This window comes from Triturus cristatus, chromosome 6 (genome assembly GCF_964204655.1).
Source record: "Triturus cristatus chromosome 6, aTriCri1.1, whole genome shotgun sequence".
NCBI classification, from domain to species: Eukaryota; Metazoa; Chordata; class Amphibia; order Caudata; family Salamandridae; genus Triturus; species Triturus cristatus.
In genome coordinates this window covers 758,259,476-758,281,792 of record NC_140589.1, presented here as the reverse complement: position 1 = coordinate 758,281,792, position 22,317 = coordinate 758,259,476, and the positions used below count along the sequence as shown (strand labels likewise).

Below are 22,317 nucleotides of genomic sequence, written 5' to 3'. Positions count from 1 at the left end.
TACAGAAGCACTGGCCTATGCAAGTTATTGGCTTTGTCAATATTCTTTTGCGTGTGCGCTGTGCAACAAAGAGAAGAATAAAAATTGCTATGACATGGCAAACAAACGACAGTGTATTATATTGTACACAGTATTAGGCAACAGAAGGATTCAGAAACTCCATGACCTACAGCATCAAAGCAGAATTGTTTCTTTTTCAAAAGAATATTAAGTCTGAATTCAATGTCTTTTGGGGGAAGGAAAATCAGATTGTTGGCCATGAACCAAAACATGATTTAATTCATTTTTAGCATTTGAGACAAATTTTCCTAGGAAATGATCAGGCAGTTGCATCACTAGAGGTGGCATTTCTATCTATTTGTCACCCACTATGCCACTACAGGCAGAGACCAGCCACGTGCAAATCTGTCTTAGTCCGGCTCCAAATGGAAAAGTTCAGCCTGAACTGTCAGGTCCCCTCCAGATGGGAGGCACCAGATGTTTTGAACAGTGAGTGTAGCATTTGCAGGCAATGAGGGAGTAATCCTGAAGCTTGTTGGGTATTGATGAACGACCTGCAAACAGAATTATAAATAGCGGTATGAGCTCTAAAACAAGCACAGGGGCATACGGCAGGAAGGAAGAAAGTCAGCATGTTAATTGGGGAGAAATCTATCTTCTAAAGCACAGGGTCACTTATTGATTAAGAGTTTTTAAGCAGATTTGGGATTCAAGTAGTCTTGAATGAGTTTGCCAGCAGAGTACAGAGCGATTTAAGTTGCAAGTGTACCAGCGGGTGTTGGGAGTAGCTTAGTCTGCTGAACATTCACAAAACTTTTCAGTGTGAAATGGAATCTACTGTAGATAATATATAGAAATTCTATAAATGTATATGGAAGAATCCTATGTTTTACAGCCTTAAATGTTTTGACATGGGAAGGTATTGAACAATGATGATCGAGACAAAGCAGTGCCTATATAAAAACTATGAACGACTCCTCACCTGATGGTGGACAAACTTCCGTCGTTGAGTACCTCAACAAAAAAGATTGAGGTGGAACAAAGCTGGTGTGTCCAGAAATAGATGTACTAAATGAATCTTCCCTTCTGTGGTTTGATCCGACGTAAGAGGGTTTAATGGCATCACAAGAGATGCAACAGGTGGTCAAACTATATGAAGCATACTCAAAGGAGGCATCTGCTCCATGCATTTGCTCCATAGACATGAGTACATTACCCAGTTAATAGCAGTAGCGCCATCTATCAATTGGTGCCGATGCCCCAGAGGCTTAGGCAATGTAGTGCAAAACAGCCTATTACAGCAGACGAACAAAAGTTTCATCGTATGCATAAACGTGTGACAACTTTATATCTCAGAAGCCTAAGAAACCTTTTTCTTTCCAATAGAAAAAGTGAAGAGGTGTTACATGCAAGATGGCAAAAGGTATGGATATTTCCTGCACCCATACTAGGTACAAATAGAATCTTATTTAAAAACCAAGGATGCAAATGTGAATACGCAGGTTCCCTACTATTCTTCTGCTTCAGGGTGTTATCACAGCTTATCACCTTTCTGATCTGACCTTTTTACACGAATGCAAAGGTCTTAAGACCTATTTTTTTTTTTTAAACCATTTTTATTGCAGGACCAAGTACAGCGTATAGGAAGCAGGAGGCGTGTCAGTAATGCAGGTTTCCCGTCCCCCCCCTTATCCGTCAATTCGTGCAGCGTACACAGCCATACTGCCCACATCCCGGAGGCCGGGCGGCGTCACATAGACATATGGCACATTGATACAATACTGTTAGGAGCAAATTTCCGGGGGGGAGCGCCGCTGTCCGCTTTTGATCTCTCTCCCGCTGCTCCCCTCGGATACGCACATAACTTACAAACTACCTCCAGAAAACCTGAAACTTATGAACTCCCCGTCCACCCACCCCTCCCTAGAGCCCTCCCCATTGCGCCTGGCCAGGAACAGATAGCGTGTATGGTGGGTAGCAGGAAAAATACAGTAATCCCTCATCGTGTGTGTTTGGCAGGGGGGCCTAATGCACGACTTCGTCCGCTGCGCCCCCAGAAGTCTCATCTTCCTCCCCACTGGCTTGGCTATCCCGCAGGGCCTGCACCATCACCTCCCATTCCATTGCCACCGCCTGAGCCCTGTCGTCCGGTTTTCGGTGGGCTAATTGGTACTTGAGTGTGCTCTCGCTAGCCGCCCATTTGATAAATTCATTCCGCCATCTTTGGTGTGTAGGCCCCGCCTTCGACTTCCACCCTTTCGTCACCTCTCTTTGCTAGTAGAAGGCCCAGGTCTATGAACTTGCTCGACATTGTATTCTTGGGCGTGTGCGGGAACCAGTGGAGTATACAAACGGCCGCGTCATATTCTAGGACTCTATCTGCCACATCGTTCAACGTGTCTCCGACCCCCTCCCAGTACTCCCGCAGGTGTGGGCAGGTCCTCAGCATGTGGACCAGGTCCGCTCCCACTCATCGAGTGGCACGCAGCCTCCGCAGCTCCAAAGTATTTCCTAATCTTGTCTGGGGTAAGGTACGCCCTGTGGAGCACATAAAAATGTATCAATTGGAATCGCGCAATCCTCGTGCTGTTTCTGGCTCTGCGCACCAGCTGCGCCCAAGTAGTGTCAGGGATGTCCACCTGTAGGTCCAGCTCCCACTTGTTCTTTAACGCGGTTAGGGGCTGGAGGGTCTCCTTTACCATCCGTGAGTAGACACACGTCACTGCCTTAATGGTGCCAGCCGACATCGTGTATTGACATGCCTGCGTCGTTGCGGGCTCAACTAGGCCCTCACCCCAGTGCGCCTGTATGGCTCTCACCACCGCCGCATGCAAGAGGTAATCCCCTCTCGGGAGGTCGTAGCGATCCCGCAGAGACTGGAACGGGGACAGCACGCCGTCGTCGTACAGGTCCCCCAACACCTGCAGACCCGCCTCCTCCCATAACTGCAGCCTTGACCAATCTCCCCCATGGGGGAGCGCTGTCACCATGCCCAGGGGGATTTCGGGCGCATATGGGTGTCTGACTCCCGCTCGCCTCTGCGAACTGTTCCAGCATAAACGGAACGTACGCTCCTCTTGGGTCAAATCCCCAAGCGCCAGCCTCTGCTGGAGGGTGATGTAAGCCAGCACATGGCGAGGAGTGCCATCGTCCCTCTCATTCTCTGGACCCCGGTATACCCTCGCCACTTCCTGCGTAAAGGACTGCAGTTGTGCAGCGAAGTAGTAGAGCTCGAAGTTTGGGACCGCCAGACCCCCCTCGTCTTTTGGGCGGGTCAACGTCTTGAGCGCTATTCTGAGTCTACCCGAGCCCCACAAGAAGGATGTTATTAGAGACTTGAGGTGCTTAAAGGTCGCTCCAGGCACCCACACCGGGAGGGTCCTGAAGAAATATAGTAAGCTGGGCAAGGCAATCATCTTCAGGAGGGATATGCGGCCCGCTACCGACAATGGCAGGGTGGCCCAGAAAGACATGCACCCTTGTAGGGCACGGATGCAACGCCCTATATTGCCCTCCAGCAAGGCCGGGGCGTCATGATATATGTGCACCCCCAGGTAGTCAAGACAGTGAGGCTCCCATCTAATCGATTGGCAGGCGGGGGGCTGCTCCTCCACTTGCCGCAGGGGGAATAGGCAAGTCTTGTTCCAGTTAACCCGGAGACCAGATACCCCGCCAAACCGTGCCAGGAGCTCCCGCGCACCCTTCACCGCACCGTGGGAGTTCTCTAGGAAGAGGAGAAGATCGTCCGCGTATAGCGATATAAAGTGGCGGTGCCCTCTAAAATCCAGCCCGCCGTAGTGGTTGCCCAGCCTAGCCATGGCCGCCAGGGGCTCTATTGCTAGTGCAAACAGCAGGGGGGACAACGCACAGCCCTGCCGGGTGCCGCGCTCCACCTCAAACTGCTGCGACACCAGCGTGCCCACATTCACGCGCGCCTTCGCCGAGGAATATAGCACCTTTGTCCAGTGTATGTAGTCATCGCCCAGGCCGAATCTCCGCATCACTTTGAACAGGTATTCCCATTCCAGACTATCGAACGCCTTTTCAATGTCGATCGATAGTACCAGGGGCAACTGCGCCTCGGGCGGTGGATCATTCACCAGCCTGATCAGCCGCCGGATGTTGTGGGTGGTGTTGCGGGTGGGTATGAACCCAGATTGATCCTTGTGGACCAACACCTGCATGTGACGCAACAGTCTGGTCGCTAGGATGGTACTGAGAATCTTGTAGTCGGTAGTGAACATTGATAAGGGCCGGTAGGACGCGGGATCAGTGCTTTCTCTGCGTGGCTTCAGTAGAGGGATCATTATGGCCTCGCGCATGGAGCGCGGGAGCCGTCCTCTGTCCCTGGCCTCATTGTAGACAATTTGAAGCCGGGGAGCCAGCCGCTCCAAGTACTGGCCGTAAAACTCTATGGGGAGGCCGCCCGGGGTTTTATTGCGGGCCATCCGCTTTACAGCTCCTTTGATTTCCGCTAAGTCTATTGGGCCACCCAGGACATCTGCGTGCTCTCGGTCCAACCGTGGCAGGCGCAGCTCGTCCAGGTACGCCTCTATTTCTTCATCCCGTGCCAGGAGTGCGCTTTTATACAAACGCACATAGTAGGACCGAAAACCTTCCAGTATGGCTGGTTGTGTGGTACCCACACGGCCCTCCCTGTCCCGTAAGGCTAATATGGGCTGACTGCTGCGAGCAGGGTTTGCTAACCAGGCTAGCAGCGTCCCAGCCTTATCCCCCTCGGCGTGTGTTTTAGTCAGGTATGTTCTATAATCGAAGCTGCGAAGACGCTCGACCTCCACCGCGACTGCCTCACGCGCCTCGCAAAGCCCGTCCTGCAGCTCGGGACGGCCGGGGCGCGCCACCTCGGCCACTCTCAGCGCGCGTTCTGCTTTCTCCAAGTCGTCCAGCAGGGTCTTCCGTATTCCCGCGTATTTCCCAATGCAATGGCCCCTCACCACTATTTTAAAGGCATCCCACTCCGCTGCCCTAGAGGTCGCGGTGCCATCATTCTCCGCAAAGTAGTGCCCAACTCTTTCACCGAGCGATTCACGGAACGGCGGATCATCTAACGTGTCCGGCCGCAGTCGCCATGTCGGGATGCGCGGGACCTCATTCATCCAGCCTAGCGACAGTAGCAGGGGATTATGGTCGGAGACGGTGCGCGCCAGATATTCCGTCCCAGCCACCGCCGGGATAACCGAAGAAGAGCACAGGAAAGCGTCCAGTCGGACATGAAGGTCATGGAGGCCGGAGTAGAACGAGTAGTCCCGCTCCATCAGGTGCTGAGCGCGCCAAGCGTCGGTCAGGCCCCACCTGTCCTGCCAGTCCGATCTAGTTTTCGCCAGTCGGTGCATCGGGGACGTGGGCAGCGGCGGGTGTGACCTATCTAGTGTGGTATCTGCTATGGAATTGAAGTCACCCTCTAACAGCACCGGGCCCGCGAGGTAGCCAGCCAGCACCCCTGAGAGACGCGCAAAGTAAGTCGCCTGGTCCACATTAGGCGCATAAATGCTTCCCAGAACTATGTGCTTGCCCCTAAGTTTGCCCTCCACCGCTACATACCGCCCCTCCGGGTCCGCTGTGTGTCGAGTTACCTGAAAGAGAGTGCCCGCCCGTATCCATATTAATACCCCTCTAGCGAAGGCGGAGTACGTGGTGTAGAACAGTTGGCCCCTCCATCTACGCTGCAGGGCAACGCCCTCCTTCGTGAGGTTGGTTTCCTGCAGAAACGCTATCTGAACCCCCCTACGGACCAAGTAGGCATGCACCTTATGTCGCCTTGCCATGGAATGGAGCCCCCTCACATTCCACGTCACACATTTTATCGACCCCGCATTAGCCATAGTCCCATATCGCACGGCATGTAACACAGATAAACCAGCTCCAGGCGCATGTGGTGGCACTATTCCCTCCCTCCCTCAGCACTACCCCTACCCCCCCTCTCTGTATTGCGCCTTGAGCCCCCCCAACTACTCCAGGCCCCACCCCCCCCCAGAACAGGACCTAACTTCACAAAAGCTGTTCCCATCCAAACTGTGCACGAGCAACCGCGCTCTCACAAACCCGCTAATCCGCAGTCTACACTACGGAGGCCTTATGGGCCCTGTGGGGCGACGACTAGTCACAAGAACCCAGCCATTGACTCCTACCCCCCCCGCCCCGCAATACGCACGAAGCACACTAGTGTCCAATCTTACTGTATGCTGCTCAGGTAACTGGTAGGGCGAGTCCCGGCCACCGTAGCACATCAGGAGGCACCTGTCCGACGCTCAGCCCTCAATGATCTCTTCCGATGTCTGCGGCGTGACCACCGGGCCCTTCGTGCTGCTTGAGTCCGAGTGCCCCGACTCAGAGTCTGTGCCCCGGTCCTCCGAGCCAGAGGCCCGTTCCGACGGGACGGATGCTGCACCTGACAGGACCATCACCGCTCGCAACGCAGCCCTCCGGCCGTCCTCCGTCTGGGAGTCAGTCGGTCTTCTGGGCCCCCGCCTGCGCCCACGGGTCCCCTGCGATGCCCCCGCCGGCCGCTGCTGTCGATGGCCCTCAGTTCCTCCGGCCCCGGTCCGGGCCGCGTCCGCTCTGTAAGTGTCCCACCAGGACCATGCCTCCGCCGCCGAGAGGAAGAACAACGTGTTGCCATCCGCTACCACCCTGAGCTTGGCCGGGAAAAGTAGCGAGTATTGGAGGCCCACAGAGCGAAGTTCCTTTTTGATGGGGAGGAAAGAGGCGCGCAGCTTTTGGGTCTCGAACGTGTAGTCCGGGAATAGCGTAACCTTGCTATTTTCAACCTGGAAAGGACCCGCATCTCTGGCCCATTGCAGCAACCAGTCTCTGTCCTTGTAGTGCAGTAGTTTGACGATCACGGGACGAGGCGGCTGGCCCGGTCTAGGGGGTCTGGCAGGCACACTGTGCGCACGTTCCAGCATGAAGAAGGGTGACAAGCCCTCCGGGGCCACGGCCGTCCGCAGCCAACCGTCCAGGTAGCCCACCATGTCCGAGCCCTCTATTTTTTCCGGAAGGCCTACCAGGCGCACGTTATTGCGCCTGCTGCGATTCTCAGCATCCTCAGCCCTCCTTTCCAATGCATGTATCCGATCCAGCGCCTCCGTCAGCCGACCCTCAACCGATTTTTGCGCCGGTAGAAGGTCCGTCAGGGTGGACTCCGCAATCTTGACCCTGTCCGCCAACTTGCCGTGATCAGCCCGCAGGAGACCCAACCCCGTAGCCACCTGCGCTATATCTTGGTGTAGCGCGTCTTTCGTGGTCGCGATGGCCTCCAGGATACGATCCTGCATCTGTTGCAGGTCCATTGGGTTCTGCTGGGCCCCCGCAGGCGCCCCCGAGGAGGGGCCTCCGTCGCCCCGTCCTCCTTTCGGTTTCCCCATGGTGAGGCGCTATGCGCGATCCGGCTGGTCCCAGAGTCTCGAGGCCGGCGGCGGGCCCCTCCCGCTGAAGCAATAGTCCACTGAGTGTGCGCCTCTCGACGGGGACGGTCAACAATGGACCTCACGGCCACGTCCCCCCGCCCCCACCGCAGTCCAAGTCGCAGACCCGCCTCCCCGCTCGAGCCGCCGCACACGCGTGTCCGCTCCGCAGACCGCCGTAGCGCCCCGTCCCGGGCCACAACCCGCGGCGGGGATCGGCGCAGTCCCAGGGCCCCGCCGCGTTCAGCTCAGCAAGCGGCCCCTCCCAGGGATCCGGGGAGGTCCACAACGGTCCAGGCGGGGAGCGCGGCGCCGCATACGGCGCCCGTAGGCAGAGTAAGGGGCCGCGACCGGTCCGCAGCAGGATATAGATCGCAGGGCCAGTCCGCCGGCCGCACTGCCCCCAATCCTCCAGGCAGGGCACAGGCCAACAGTAGGCACTCCGCCGCTATCGCAGAAAAGTCTCCGGGGGCCCAGCTGTCTCCAGGAGCCCACGGCTGCTCCAGTCTCCAGTGCGCGGGCAGCCGGTGATGTAGTGGTTCCCTCAGGGGGAGCAGGAAACGGCCGCCTCACCAGTCTCTCCCGACCGTCCACAATCCGCCGCCAGGGGCCCCTTAGTGTGGGAGGGCGCTGGAATCCCGCATCGCAGGCATCTGATCTCCAGCAGGGGACAGGCGGGGCACGCCGTGGGCACCAGCGCCCGCGGTCTCTCCCTCAGGTCAGGGCTTCCATGCTTCCCCACAGCCGAGGTGAAGGGGGGAGGAGCCCCGTCCCAATGGGCTCAAGCGCCGGTCCGGGCTCTCCAGCGACCGGCGTCCCGGGGATCCGCTCCGTAGCAGAGTCCAAGCACTCCGGTGCAGGGCAGCCAGTCACCCACGGCTCCTCGGCACCTCCGTAGTTCACTTTCTCCGCAGGTCCGGCGCGGCCGCCATCTTGGCTGACGGAGCGCCGGCGCCGCCGCGACACTTTCCTCCATGACCGGCGCGATCTCCGGGGCTCAGCCCAGACCGGAGCAGCGCCCAAGGAGTCTCCAGGGATCCCCCCGGGTTTTCGCGGTGTGCCCCGGTTGTGTCAGGATGATTTCGGTGGAGAATCGGGCGGGGGATCGGGAGCCTCTCTAGGTTGCGACCATGCTCGCTGGCTGCTAGCCACGCCCCCCAAGGTCTTAAGACCTATAACAGTAAATGTCAGCGCTCATACATGGATGAAGGAATGGCTCATGATAGGGATCCTCAGTTGAAAAACCGAGTCACAGAAAACTTGTTCGAGGTCAACTGAAAACCAAAAGCAAGGTTGTCTTCACAAGAACAGCGCTAATTCCTCACTGCTCTATCCATCTGCATAGCAACAAGCAAAGACAAACGGAAAATATTCAAGGGGTGATCTAGAAAAGCAAGGAAGAGGTCGAGAAGGTGCACATATACATATATACATATATATGTACATACATATATATATATATATATATCGCAAGAGTGAACTCGTAAACATGCATGCACATATTCTTTACAGCTCCTAGAGGACTTCAGTACACAGTTTTGAATAATTTAGACAGGATTATAAAATAATAGCAAATAAAGAAGAAATATGTAATTACCAAACTGTTTGACTCAAATTTAAATACCATGAATTCACCAACTACAACTTTGAAATTGCTAAGTAGTTAAAGCTTAATGATTGTGCATATATTTGACTTTAGGAATGTATTACAAGACTGGTGGACTAAGCATTCTCCACAACAATCCCATTGTAAACAGATAAATCGACAGAATTCCAACAAAATAAAGGGTTGTGGTCAAGAATACAGTAGCCTTCTCAATTTAGAATTCAAGACAACAGTACTCTTTGGAAAACCTACCTGTTTTACACACAACTGGGAGCATGGAGACAAAAAACAGAACGGTTACACATGCTTTTCACGCAGTCCTGTTATGAATGACATACATGTACAAAAGATAGATTTGTAGAAAAGATGTTTTACAACATACAAAGTACTATAGCATGCACACAGCATTTACTTTAAAGAAAAAACATACAAACAGAAGAGCACTGATTCATACTCGAGATTTATGACATTTAGTGCTATTTAATTCACACTTCTAGCTGAAAGAACGCCCCAAAGTTACAATGCATCACGAACTGCAACTGCATATTCGGTTGCAAGAAATCTCGCCCTGCACCAATAATTTTAAAGTTCTTGTAGAACATTAAAAACACTACAGGACTGGAAAAATAATGGGCAACTCCGGTTGGGTTCCATAGCATCACTGCCTTTAAAACAAATTAGAGACTCGTTTTTTGGCAAATATGTCCCACTACCTTCTCGAGACGCTGTATACATTCTACAAGGCAGGCAAATGCAATATGCTGCATCATTTTTACACGGGGGATATTTTAACGACACTTTACGTTTGTCCCCTCTGCCATGCTCCCCTCTGATGTAAGGCTTTACAAATGAACCATTCAAGAAAAATACAAAAAACGAAATCCATACTTTGAAAATAGAAAGCAATACATTACCCATAACAGGTTGCAAAACGTATATGGACTAAGTTTACACTGGCAAACTCAGTTGCCTGCAACTTTTCAAGAAGTAACGTTGCAAACAGATTCCTCCCTAGATCACAGGAGATCGTAAAAAATCGTTTTTTGGAGGTACCTGTACATGTAGGGAGATGCTTTTAAAAATCTGTGCTGGTTCTAGAAGCAGGCTTCGACATCCGAGCTGCAAGTGATTACAGTGGATATGGTCTCATATTACAAGTAGGTAGTAACATCACAATTAGACCCATCCCCACCCATGCAAGTTTAGTTTAAAACCATCATACTCCGTAAAAGCTAAATACAAAGGAAATCCCGAACAGCACCCACACAATGTACTTTTAAAATGGAGTTTATCATCCCGCAAGGTTTTTAAGAAACCACTCACTGAATGAATTGGTCCTAGAATCTTTTTTTAAAACAATTTACATTTCACTTTTCTGAAAAGTGTGGCTGATATTTATCCATTCGCAGCCGGTCTCTAAATTTAATGCAACACTTTTTAGAAAGTAGTTTGTGCCTGCTTTAACAATGTTTTCACCAAAGGCAAAGTGTAGAAACCATGCTTCTAGATGAGTGGTCATGTACACAACACTGATTCTAGAAGACAGTGAGTGGCCATGGCAGTTCTTATTACATAGGTCATCTACTACCAAGTCCTTGTCGAAACAGTGGTGTCTGACTCAGGCGTAGAGATCACTTGTCTGAAATGGTTTCTATCTTTTTTTAGTGGGTCGTAGAACTACAATCAAGCAAGGTTGTTTCTCCTCTGCTTTCACTCATAACCCATGGAATACCTTGCCGCCATAGACCGTTACCTTTTCCTTTATTCGCTCAAAATTAGCATATACCCCAGGCCTCGAAAAATCTACTCTCCCACACGCTATGGAAAGTCAGATTTTATCAGGTTGAGCTACTTTTGGGACCTACTGGACCATTCTGGGGACTGATATATACTATACAGAATATGCAGCCCAGTTTTACAAAAAAAAAAACCAAAAAAGATGTCCCGATGATGGCCTTGGTCAAGTCTACCTGTGGGCTGAAAAGTCGGCTGTTATTTACATAATATGAAGAGCTGGAATTTACCGAATTCTTGTTTGGTCTTATATCAAAATAAGTGTTTGTCCTTATATGATATAATTCTCAGGTGCTTTTGTTAAACTTCAACAGCTATTATTCTGTATAGTGCATATCTTTGTGTTGCGATTTTTTATTTAGTCATTTTGTGCAGTTGGTTCTGTGAAACTGAATGAATATTTTGTAATTAATCTCGGTGTTGGTTTGATTGTTTATGGGACCATTACCACTTGTCCTGTGGGTGTTTGTTAGGCTTCTCAGTTTATGTTTTTCTTTTGCTTCTATTTGATTAGCATCACCGAGTTAGATGCGCTCCAGAGTGAACCACAGTTATTTGTTTGCATTGTACTATACATGGAACAAACGTTTAGACTATTAATCCAACAAAATAGTTTTTTGTATGGCAGACACACCCATTTTGTAAATTTGAAAGCGCTCTCATATGTGACAGTGAAGAAAATGGCGTCTCAGTCAATGAAAATATTTGCTCAGGAACACAATTTGAAACCAGTTTAATGGTCAAGAGCATTACAATTAGGTCAAGTAGATTAAAGTCACTAGACCTGCAGGTCTGGTAAAAATGTTATGATTTTTCGAGGCCTGCACCCCTTCCATACAATAGCCACAGGTGCATCTTAAGGGTGTTCACGGAATTTAAATTATAGTCAATTTGACCAGCCACACAGTAAGCACCCCACCATTTTGTGCTAATAGATATTAGTATTTGGATGAACCAGAGGTGTATGAAATTAAATAAGGATAATACAAATACTGTGCTAAAATAGGGAAGCTTGATAATCCTTTACTAAATGGGGTCCTCCTACTAATTCTTTTCTTTCCAAAAGGCTACCAACCCGTGGTTCTCTTTAATATAATAGTTTTGCTACAACAAGCAAGAAAAGAAATGAGTGGCATTTACAATTCACTCTCTCAGCTAAGTAAGACAATTAATGCTATCTCTGCAAAGAACTAAGTACCAGAGATTTCTTTTCTACAGAGCCGGAGTTTATAGGATCAAGCTGGCAGTGCAAAGAAGGATGAAAACTGGAGACGGGTATACAAGAGGTTTGACCCAGACAGAGGTATTTTCCTCCTCTGAGATATGCAACTAAAAGTTTTCTGATTAAACCGGACGTCAAGAGGGGGCATGGCCAACAGCATGGCCGGGTAGCTGCGTTCTCCACTAGCTCAGCTGGACCCCATCCAAATCCTGACATATCCTGACCCTTGACGCCCGAGAACTGCGCCAGAGCTGACCGGAGGGTGTGCTGAGTTAGAGATTGGCTGGAGGACCGATGAACTGGGGGTTTTCACGGTGCTGTGAGCCTTTCCTGCATCGTAGTTGGTGTGCATCCCTTTAAGATGGCAGCCTGCCGGGGCAGCCAATGGTGATCTGTGGAGCTCACGACGGCCCTGGACTGCGAGGTGAAGGGGGATCACGCCGCCTGGGTGCTGACACACTGAGGAGCGGAATTAGTAGCGAGTAGTATCCCCACCCTCCACGGGCACAACAGGAATGAAGTGACGGTCCGCCCGGTACAGGCGCTACATCGGACCTGCATTGCAGAGATGGACGGACCGGAGGAGCTTTGCCGGCGGAGGGGTGGCTCCTGAATCCCGGAGCCGAGCAGTGGCTAGGTCTGCGTGCCGTTTCCTGTAAGCAGCTCTGAGGTGGAGTGCGGGTGCTTCTGTTTTCCCCCACTCAGGCGGATAATTTCTGCACTGAATGAGACTGCACATGTCGGCCAGTCTGAGGCTGCGCGGCCCTGAAGAACCTTTCCGGCTGCGGCGTAGGAGGGATCGGGGGACTACAGGTCCCAAGACTACGCTGTTGCTTGGAGTGTGCTGTATGACTGGGAACGCTTAAGGGGGCCGACTGCTGGACTTTTCCCTCTACCCCTACAGCCTTTGACTATTGTCCACGTGAGCTGCCTGGTTGAGTGCTGTGGGGACTGACAGCATTGCGGACCCTGAGGCAAGTTCCTCCACCCAGGGCTAGATAGAGGAGGCTTTTCTGGCGCAGGAACCCAGCACTGTGGACCGTGAAGTCGGAGCGGCTGGACTGCTGACACCGGGTGAAGCGCCCTGAGACTGAGCGAGGGGCCACCCGCGTCTTTCCTTCTTTGCGGCGGGTGGCGGCAGCCGTTGACGAGACTGCGCAGGCCGACCCGCCTGCTCCGGAAATGCCCTGGAGATCCTTAGTTACTGGCAACGCAGCGTCTGGGCCCACAAACCTTGCGGTGCGTCGCGTAGCTGATACGGGAGCCCCGCTTCCCCCCCCCCCCCACGGATTTAAACAACGCAGCTGCGGGTGACCAAGGTACATGTGCAGGGGACCGCTGCACCTGCAGGCCCTGGTGTGCATCTTGAGCTATTGGCATCTGGTTCGGTAGGCCCTTGACTCTGCCCCCCCCCCTTCTTTCCGGGGTCCTTGCGAAAATTAGAGTATACTGAGACAAGCGAAGAGGGGATGGCTGGAGACGGGGCTGTGTTCCCTCCGTGGGACTCACCCATAACAGGGGGTAGCTTTGGGGTTTATGCACTATTCCACGCAGATTGGACATCACTACAGCTGGCATTGGAACTACGAGAGACCACAGCGGGTGAGTCGTTGGGAAACCACCAGTGGTGCTACGATGGTCGTGACTGTGGGAAAGTGTGTCAAGCTACATCTTCACAAATGTGAGTAAAAAGGGCACCCTGACAAATTGGAAAAACAATTCCTAGGACAGGGTAAATATACAGTAGAAAATAAATTCCTAGGCAACCTAACATTTTTATACATAAACCAATGTTAATGGTCTCCGTGTAAAAGATCAAATTGCACAATATATTTAAACGAAATTATTTAATCTTCAATTATCAAGTTCACGTTAACACATTCATTATTTTAAAATACAAATTTAATGACATAAAAAGCCATATTTATTCCAAACATAATTAATCTTCATAAAATTAAAATAAAAAGACACAAAATGTGGCAGAAGTTAAGTCTTCGACACGCGTTTCAGCGCAATATGCGCCTTCGTCAGGAATTGCCACAACTTAATCTGAAAACAAAAAATATATACTGAGAACCAACATAACATGTTATAATAAAACATTTTATTATAACTAATGAACAATTACACTGAGATACATATTCATGATCATAATCTTTTACAAAGTTTTGTATATGCCTTCACATTCAACAGACCAATATTCATAAGAATTGAACTAGAAATTCTAGAAATAAGAAATGTAATAGGGTGTAGAAAAGGTAAGATCAGAAAATCCCAATATTAGCTATAGGTCACCTAAGTCCTGAGTCCCTATATATGCTTACATTTAGGCAATTGATAGATGGCACGGGACTGGACAAGAATGGTGTGTCACGTTTCTAGATTAAGCAAACATTTATAAATCAGAGAAATAGGATTTATACCTTTGAATTCTACGTCTCTAAATTATTTTCTGAGGAGCTTTATTTTCTGATAATTCTATATTATGTTCTCATACGACGGAAGTCTGATTTAGTTAATTCAAAAAATTATAAAGAAAACTGGTAATTATAGTTTACTACGCTGTTAACTAGACCCATTTTAAAGATTTACCTGATGTAGATTAAAAGTAATTTATCTAAAGGATATAAGGGCTTTAATCAAGATTGACCCACAAAATTTCTTATTTATGGAATGGACAAATTATTTTAAATGAATTACATGATTTGAAATTAAAATTGCGATCAATATAGATTTGGGCAGTCCACATGAATGGCGAACACCTTTAGCTTGAAGAATAACTTCTAAAAAACGAGAAAGCAGACAATGCGGCTAAAAGTTAACTTTCCCTAATTTATAGTTTAAAATGTCTCAATCTTACTTTAAGTTCAGATGTTGAAGCCTTTGTTAGCATTATCTTACCTTACACGCGGACGTGCTGAAATTTTGACTTGCTGCATACTGAATTTTAACGAATATATTTTAAACTGAGACATTATGCTTGATTTTTAATTGTGCTTAGTGGGCGCTTTGTGTGTAAACTTACCTCACTCTTCCTTCCCGGTTAATCCTGTGCCAGCGCCCCGTTCCACCACGGGTTCTCCAGATTGTTGTGGAGGGCGCCGGCACACATTTGGGTGTTTCCTTTGAGTCAGGGGGTGGAGCCAGGGGGTCGTTAGTGCTCTAGCGCTCCTTGGTATTTAAACATCATGCTCGGTCCGTCGTGCAGCGGACACGTGCAGAGGGGGGGCCAATGGCGCGCCTAAGGCAAGCCCGTCTGCGCCACGACCGGGCCAGGGGCCAAGGATGCTGCTCCTGCGGCCTTCGACCTCTACCCTTGGAGATGCTATTCTAGAGGGGGCTTATTAAAGCTTCGACCGGCTGTTTTGCCTTGTCATCACAGCTGGAATCCTGAGTCTCTTCCTAGGAAGCTACACCAGGGATGTAACAGCTGTAACACTAGCTGGAAGCAGGCCAGTAAGAGTTGTCCTGACACCATTACTGGTAAGATCTGCGGTATGGGGACGCCTATTCAGGGCTTTCTCCTGAATGCTAGATCCATTATCAAAAACAAAATAGCCTTCAGAGATTTTGTGTCAGCCAGAAAGCCCACGTGGGTCTTTATTACAGAAACCTGGGCAACGGATGCATCAGGTCCGGACTTGGTAGACGCCATCCCCTCGGGGTATACTCTGTCCAGATTGGATAGAGCGGGGAGGAGGGCTGGGAATTGTGTATAAAGATGCTCTCATTTGTCGCTCTCGGGCTCTGACCACTCTCTCTGAACCTTATCAGGCTCTTTACTTCTCGATTAATTTTCACCCCTATGAAAGTTTCTCGGGTATTTTATGTTATAGACAACTGGGTTCAAGGACTTCCTTTAGTCATGACTTTGGTAAATTGGTAATAACCTATTTGGAGAGATCCAACATTCCGATTTTGGGGGACTTCAATATTCATTTAGAAAATACCTCCTGTAGGGATACTCAATGTCTTTTGGAAACGTTGAGCTGCTGTGGGATTGCCCAGCGGGTCGGAGGTTCTAATCATACTGCAGGACACACCCTTGATGGGGTCTTTTCTAATGATCCTAGGCTAAAGGTGGGGCAGCCCATCCCCCTGGTCTAATCATTTTGCTGTTCCATTTGATCTGTATTGTCAGGCCTCAGCATGCTCCGTCGTTAGCGATAAGAAACCAGACAAATAAAGAAATGTCAACCTTATAGATAAAGAGGCACTTCGGCCTTTCTTTGATAAACTGGACCCGGCCTTTCAGCTCGATGCCAATTCTGCTGTCATAGAGCCATTTCATACGCTAACAGCAATGGATGTTCTTGCTCCGGCTAAAAAGCATTACTCGGCAAGAATTAGGCCTTCCGCTCCCTGGTTTACAGAAAGACTTCGAATACTTAGACAGGGTTGTCGTAAACAGGAGAGGCTGTGGCGTACTCATTTAGAACCCTCGGAGAGGGTACAACATAAGCATTGCCTGAAAGAGTATAAGGCGGCTGTTATGGAGGAGAAGAGATTATATTTTTCCAGGGTTACCGCCTCCCTGAAATCCCCCAGGGATCTCTTTAAAGTTATCAACTCTTATCTCTCTGCGGGTAGTGGATCCCTCAGAGCCCTCGCAGGAACGCTGTGATAGAATTTCGCATTTTTTTCAAGCTAAAATCTCCGATATATATTCCTTGCTGGAGGCAGCGAACTCCAGTATTAGGCCAGAAGTGGAGTTGCCGATCCTTTCCGGTGAAGCTCTCCCCGTGAAGGAGACCCAGAGGTTGCTTACCTTCCCCTTTTTGTCCGTGGAGGGGATGGACAGGCTCCTGGACCGTGTCAATTCTGGCTCCCCTTTGGATCCTTGCCCGCTAAAGGTGTTAAAAAACTGTCGGGAGATTGTGGTTCCTCTCTTTATGAGGGTCATGACTGTTGCTATCTCTGAAGGAGTCTACCCGTCTCTGTGGAAGACAGCAGTGGTTAAACCTCTTCTTAAGAAGCCCTCTTTAGACGCTGGGAACTAAAAAACGTCCGGCCGATCTCTGCTTCCCGTTCCTGGTAAGATCTTGGAGGCCTACTTAAATGTTCACCTCAGCACATATTTAAGGGATCATCATTTGCTTGATGGTTCTCAACATGGCTTTAGGAGACATCATAGTACAGAGACAGCTTTGACGGTAATCTTTAATAACATTCGGACGCAGGTTGATGCTGGTCGTACTACGCTCTTGGAGCTTCTGGATCTCACTGTGGCCTTCGACACCTTATCTCCTCATAGGCTGGTGGCCCGCCTTCGAGAGATGGGTGTCGGGGGCACAGGGCTGAGCCTCCTTTTTGGGGGAACATGAACAAAAGGTGAAATTGGGTCAGTATTTCTCTGCCCCCAAGGTTCTGCAGTGCGGTGTCCCCCAGGGCTCTTCTCTAAGCCCTACACTTTTTAATATCTATGTGGCCCCTCTTGCCGAGGTGGTAAGATCCTTGGGGATGGAGGTATTGTCCTACGTGGACGGCACCCAAATAATGGTTTCGATAACTCATACTGTGAAAGACAGCCCCCAATTTTAGGAGTTGCATGGAGGCAGTTTCCCTTTGGATGTTGGAAAATTTTCTGAAGCTGAATGGAGAGAAGACCAAAGTCTTGATCTTCGGGAATGATCAGGGAATCTGGTCCAGTGATTGGTGGCCGAGCTCGCTGGGGCTCTGTCCCTGCCCAGTTTCCCATGGGAAAAACCTAGGTGTGATCATGGCTGGTGTGATCATGGCTAATGTGCTCGGAGGCTACAGGTAAATAGGACTGTTTCCACCTGCTTTGGTATTATTAGGATTCTTAGAAAGATCTCTCCCTTTCTTTTCAATCACGTAAGCAGGCTGTAATGGCCTTGGTAACCTCAAGACTGGACTATTGTAATGCCCTTTATTTGGGCATTAATAAAAGTTTTATCTATCGGTTGCAGATGGTGCAGAATGCTGCGGCTAGATGTGTCTTTAATCTTTCTAGATCTCATTCAGCCACAGCCTCAATCAAGTCTCTGCACTGGCTCCCGTTGAATGATAGGATTATTTTTAAGATCCTTTGTCTGACCCATGAAGCCTTTTCTGATGCCGGTCCTGAGGGTATAAAGTCGACTGTTTGTCATTATGCCCCTTCTAGGTCTCTTCGGTCTGCAGACAAAAATCTGCTTGTTGTGCCCAGGTTTAGGAGGCCCAAATGGGGCAGTAGAGCCTTCTCTTCTTTGGTGCCCAGAGTGTGGAATTCCCTGCCTTCGTGACTTCTATTCGGTAGGGCCTTGAAGACCTGGCTTTTCGTTAATCCTTCAGTAGGAGCGTGTTCCTTCTCTCTCGTCCTGATGGTTAGCATAGAGTGCCTTGACGCCCGTGGGCATAGTTCACGCTTTTATAAATTCAATTTCATTCATTTATTCATTCAATTAGTGCTTCTTTGTGTCGGGGTGCCGTGCTAAATGGCTACAGGCTTCTCCTCGATCACGTTTCTGACATCAAACTGAAACGCGTTCTTTATGGTTTTAAGTACTAGACTGTCCCTTCCAATTGTGGTCACATGATGGCGGCAAAACGTTTGCTTAATCTAGTTTGCCAAATAATGTCTAATATTGAAATATGAATTATTGCAGATTTTAACATAGAAAAGATAAGAAACGTGGCACACCATTCTTATCCAGTCCCGTGCCATTTATCAATCACCTAAATGTAAGCATATATATAGGGATTTAGAACTTAAGTGACGTAGCTAATATTGGGATTTTCTGATCTTACCTTTTCTACACCCTATTTCATTTCTTATTTCTAGACTTTCTAGTTCTATTCTTATGAATATTTGTCTGTTAATGTGAAGGCATATACAAAACTTTGTAAAAGATTATGATCATGAATATGTATCTCAGTGTAATTGTTCCTTAGTTGCAATACAATATTGTTTTTATTATAACATGTTATATTGGTTCTCAGTATATATTTTTTGTTTTCAGATTAATTGTGGCAATTCCTGACTAAGGCACATATTGCGCCGAAACGCGCGAAGACTTCACCTCTGCCACATTTTGGGTCTTTTTATTGTAATTTTATGAAGATTAATTATGTTTGGAATAAATATGTTTTTTATGTCATTAAATTGGTATTTTAAAATAATGAATGTGTCAACATGAACTTGATAATTTAAGATTAAATAATTTCATTTAAATATATTGTGCAATTTGATCTTTTACACTGAGTCCATTAACATTGGTTTATGTATTAAACTGTTTGGTTGCCTAGGAATTTATTTTCTACTGTATAGCTACAGCTTCACACCAGACGGCCTGCAATGGCGAAGGATAAGGTGCCTAAGACGTTGTAGCAGGGTAAACTAGATCGATTCGCCCAAGTGCTCCCTGCGCCGGGGGGAGCAGAGGGGGGCTCAGCTCCCCTTCTGGACAATGCAGCCATACTACAAGCAATCCATGAGTCAAGAGAAAGCTTTGAAGGGAAGATGGTGGAGATACGCTCAAAGGTTACATTGCTACGCCACGACCTGCGAAAAGTCTCTGAACGAGTCATGAAACTGAACACCGCATCTTGGAGCTCGAAGATACCTCACTCTATGCGGAAGGATGTGACGGGGCTTTTAGCCTCAATGAAAGAAGTGGCCTTGAGGGTCGACCATGCTAAAAATAGGGCCCGCAGAAATGACCTTCGATGTATTAGTTTTCCAGAAAACGCGGAAAGAACGGACCTAGGCCAGTTTCTCCTGACATTTCTAAAAGACACCCTTCCAAATACCCATTTTTGTCCTGCTTTGTCATAGAACGAGCTCACAGAATGCCCAATGCTCGACCGCCTCCGGGGCCCCCCCTCGACCCTGGATAGCCTGCTTTTTGAACTTTTAAGACCTAATCCTATGTGAGCTGAGGAAGATGGGGAGATCAAATATGAAAATGCGCGAGTGATGGTATTCCCGGACTACTCATGGGATGTGCAAAAGCAACGACGAACCTTTGATCCGGTCAAAGCGAAGCTTTGAGCACTCGAGATTCAGTACATGTTACTGTTCCCAGCCAAGCTTAAAGTTATCTTCAAAGGCAACACGTTTTTTCAGACTCCAGAAGAGGCATGGTCGTGGATTGAGGAACAGCCTTAGTTCAGGCGCAAATCACCCCAAGCTCCAGATCTGTTCACAGAAAAGAGACTGGGCTCAAGTCAGGAGCAACTCAAAGAAAAGCTCAGGAGAGGAGTGTTGAAAATCCAAGGTGCAGCCGGAGGAACACGGTGGAGGTCCTTGCGGCTTAGAGAAAGTAGGTCACAAATATCGGATTCGGATGACGATGCTGTGCAGGACCATGCGAGACACCTCGCTGAGATCGGGTGACAACATCCACACTGAACGGTCAGCGGATGCCGATAGTGAACACTCGTTACTGGAGAGCATTCAACGGTTGGAAGCCCCAGACCCGATTCTGCTCAACACAAGCACGCAACAACAGCATCCGCCCAGTAATGGCAAAGAGGACTGAGAAGGGGCCGGACGGCCGCCAACACACAGTAAGATAACCCCAAGGCCTGGTAGACATTGCAGAACTTTGGCCTGAGACAGGGAAGTACACTTAGTGCGGTTATCGTATTATTGTGTTTATTGAAACAGGGGGGAGGGGGCTACAGACCTCTTAGAGGATTACCAGCGCCAGAGTTAGCATGTTGACGAATTGGGATAGGGTATGGGTACCTGAAGTGTAGGGTGGGGGGTAAGTTAGATATTGTCAAATGTTGTGTATTGAGATTGTCACGGGGGGGGGGAGGGGAGGGCGGGACCGTTCTTTTCAGTTACATCAAATGAATGCGGAGATTGAGCTGGGATTGTGGATGTGGGCAATCCTCGGGGGGGGGGGGGGTTGGACGTGTAAATGAGCCATGAATTGTATTACAATGACTGAGGACAGATTCACGGCATTAACATGGAAAGTCAATGGATTAGGAAACTAAATCAAGCAGGGTCTTGTATCATTATCTCAAACAACTTAAACCCGACAATCTTTTTACAGGAGACGCACCTACTGGGTTCGAGTTGTTCTTTCCTGGGAAGAGGACATTATACTACCCTGTCACATGCAGATTTTACTAAGGGTTCGAGAAAATTGGCAATTATCATTACAAAGTCACCTCCCTTTCGTGTTACTCAACAGTGGGTGGACTCTTATGTTGCAGTGCAAGGAAATGAGAACCGTAAGATGTTCTTACTTATTAGTGCCTATGCACCCCTGTGACTGCAGCAGCATACGTTAGATAGGCTGACAGATGCTACCGCACTCCTGACCAGCTATACACATCATAGGAGGAGAGTTCGACGTCAAGCCCTCCCTAGATCGAACCCAACTTAGACCTGGGTCCCAAAGACCCACTATGTTGGCAAAATTCCAGGACGCCCTTGGACTGAGTGACTTGTGGAGATGACACCACCCCACTATGCGTGCCTATTCCTACTTTTCGGGTGCTCAGAGTATTCAAGACTAGACCATCTTTGCTGCTGCGGGGGAGGTCGGACCAGGGGAGACGGTGGAATACTTAGCTAGGGGCATCTCAGACCATTCACCGCTTTTATTAACGGTGGGCGGGACAGGTGATTGTCAGGTAACCAACTAGAGACTGAGCCCATGGGCCTTGAAAGATAAAAGGGTTGCTAAAGAGAGCTCAGTGTAGATGCAGAGCTCTATTTAAAGGAGAATGTAGGTTCAGTAGTCGGCAGTCACTTTATGGGACGCATTCAAGATGGTGCTGAGTGACAGAGCGCAAAATATAATTGCCCATATAAAGACGCGAAACTCAGGAGATGGCGGTCTTAGAACGCAAGCTTTTGAGTTTGGAGGGCAGTGGCGCCTCCACACGGATTGTTCATACCTTTCGCCAAATTGAAATAACCAAAAGGGAATATTAGGCGCGGACGACCAGAGAGGTGAGGGCTCAGCAATTGGCAGTCCAACATAGACTCTACGAGACAGGCGACAGGGCAGGGAAACTGCTAGTGTGGCTCGGCAGGAAGGAATTTGAGTCGAGATGGGTAACGTCCTCTACAGACCAAAGCTCAACACCTACTACACCCAAAGATATTGCAGGGGCCTATGCACGGTACTACACAAACTTATATGCAGCTACACCTCAGGCGGACGTGGCGCAAATAATCCACTACTTAGATGCAATCGAGCTTCCCTCACTCTCTCGGGCGGAGAGAGAGACTAGAGAAGGCCCTCAATCTCAAGGAATTGACAGCGGCCAAAAGTCAGGAAATCTCCAGGCCCAAACATACTCCT

General features: G+C 49.1%; 1 protein-coding gene across 1 annotated transcript in view; it reads right to left on the bottom strand.

Moving 5' to 3' along the window:
• Positions 1 to 22,317, bottom strand: part of MAN1A1 (mannosidase alpha class 1A member 1) — a 466,871-nt gene that overhangs the window by 280,604 nt on the left and 163,950 nt on the right. The gene's annotated exons all lie outside the window — the stretch shown is intronic.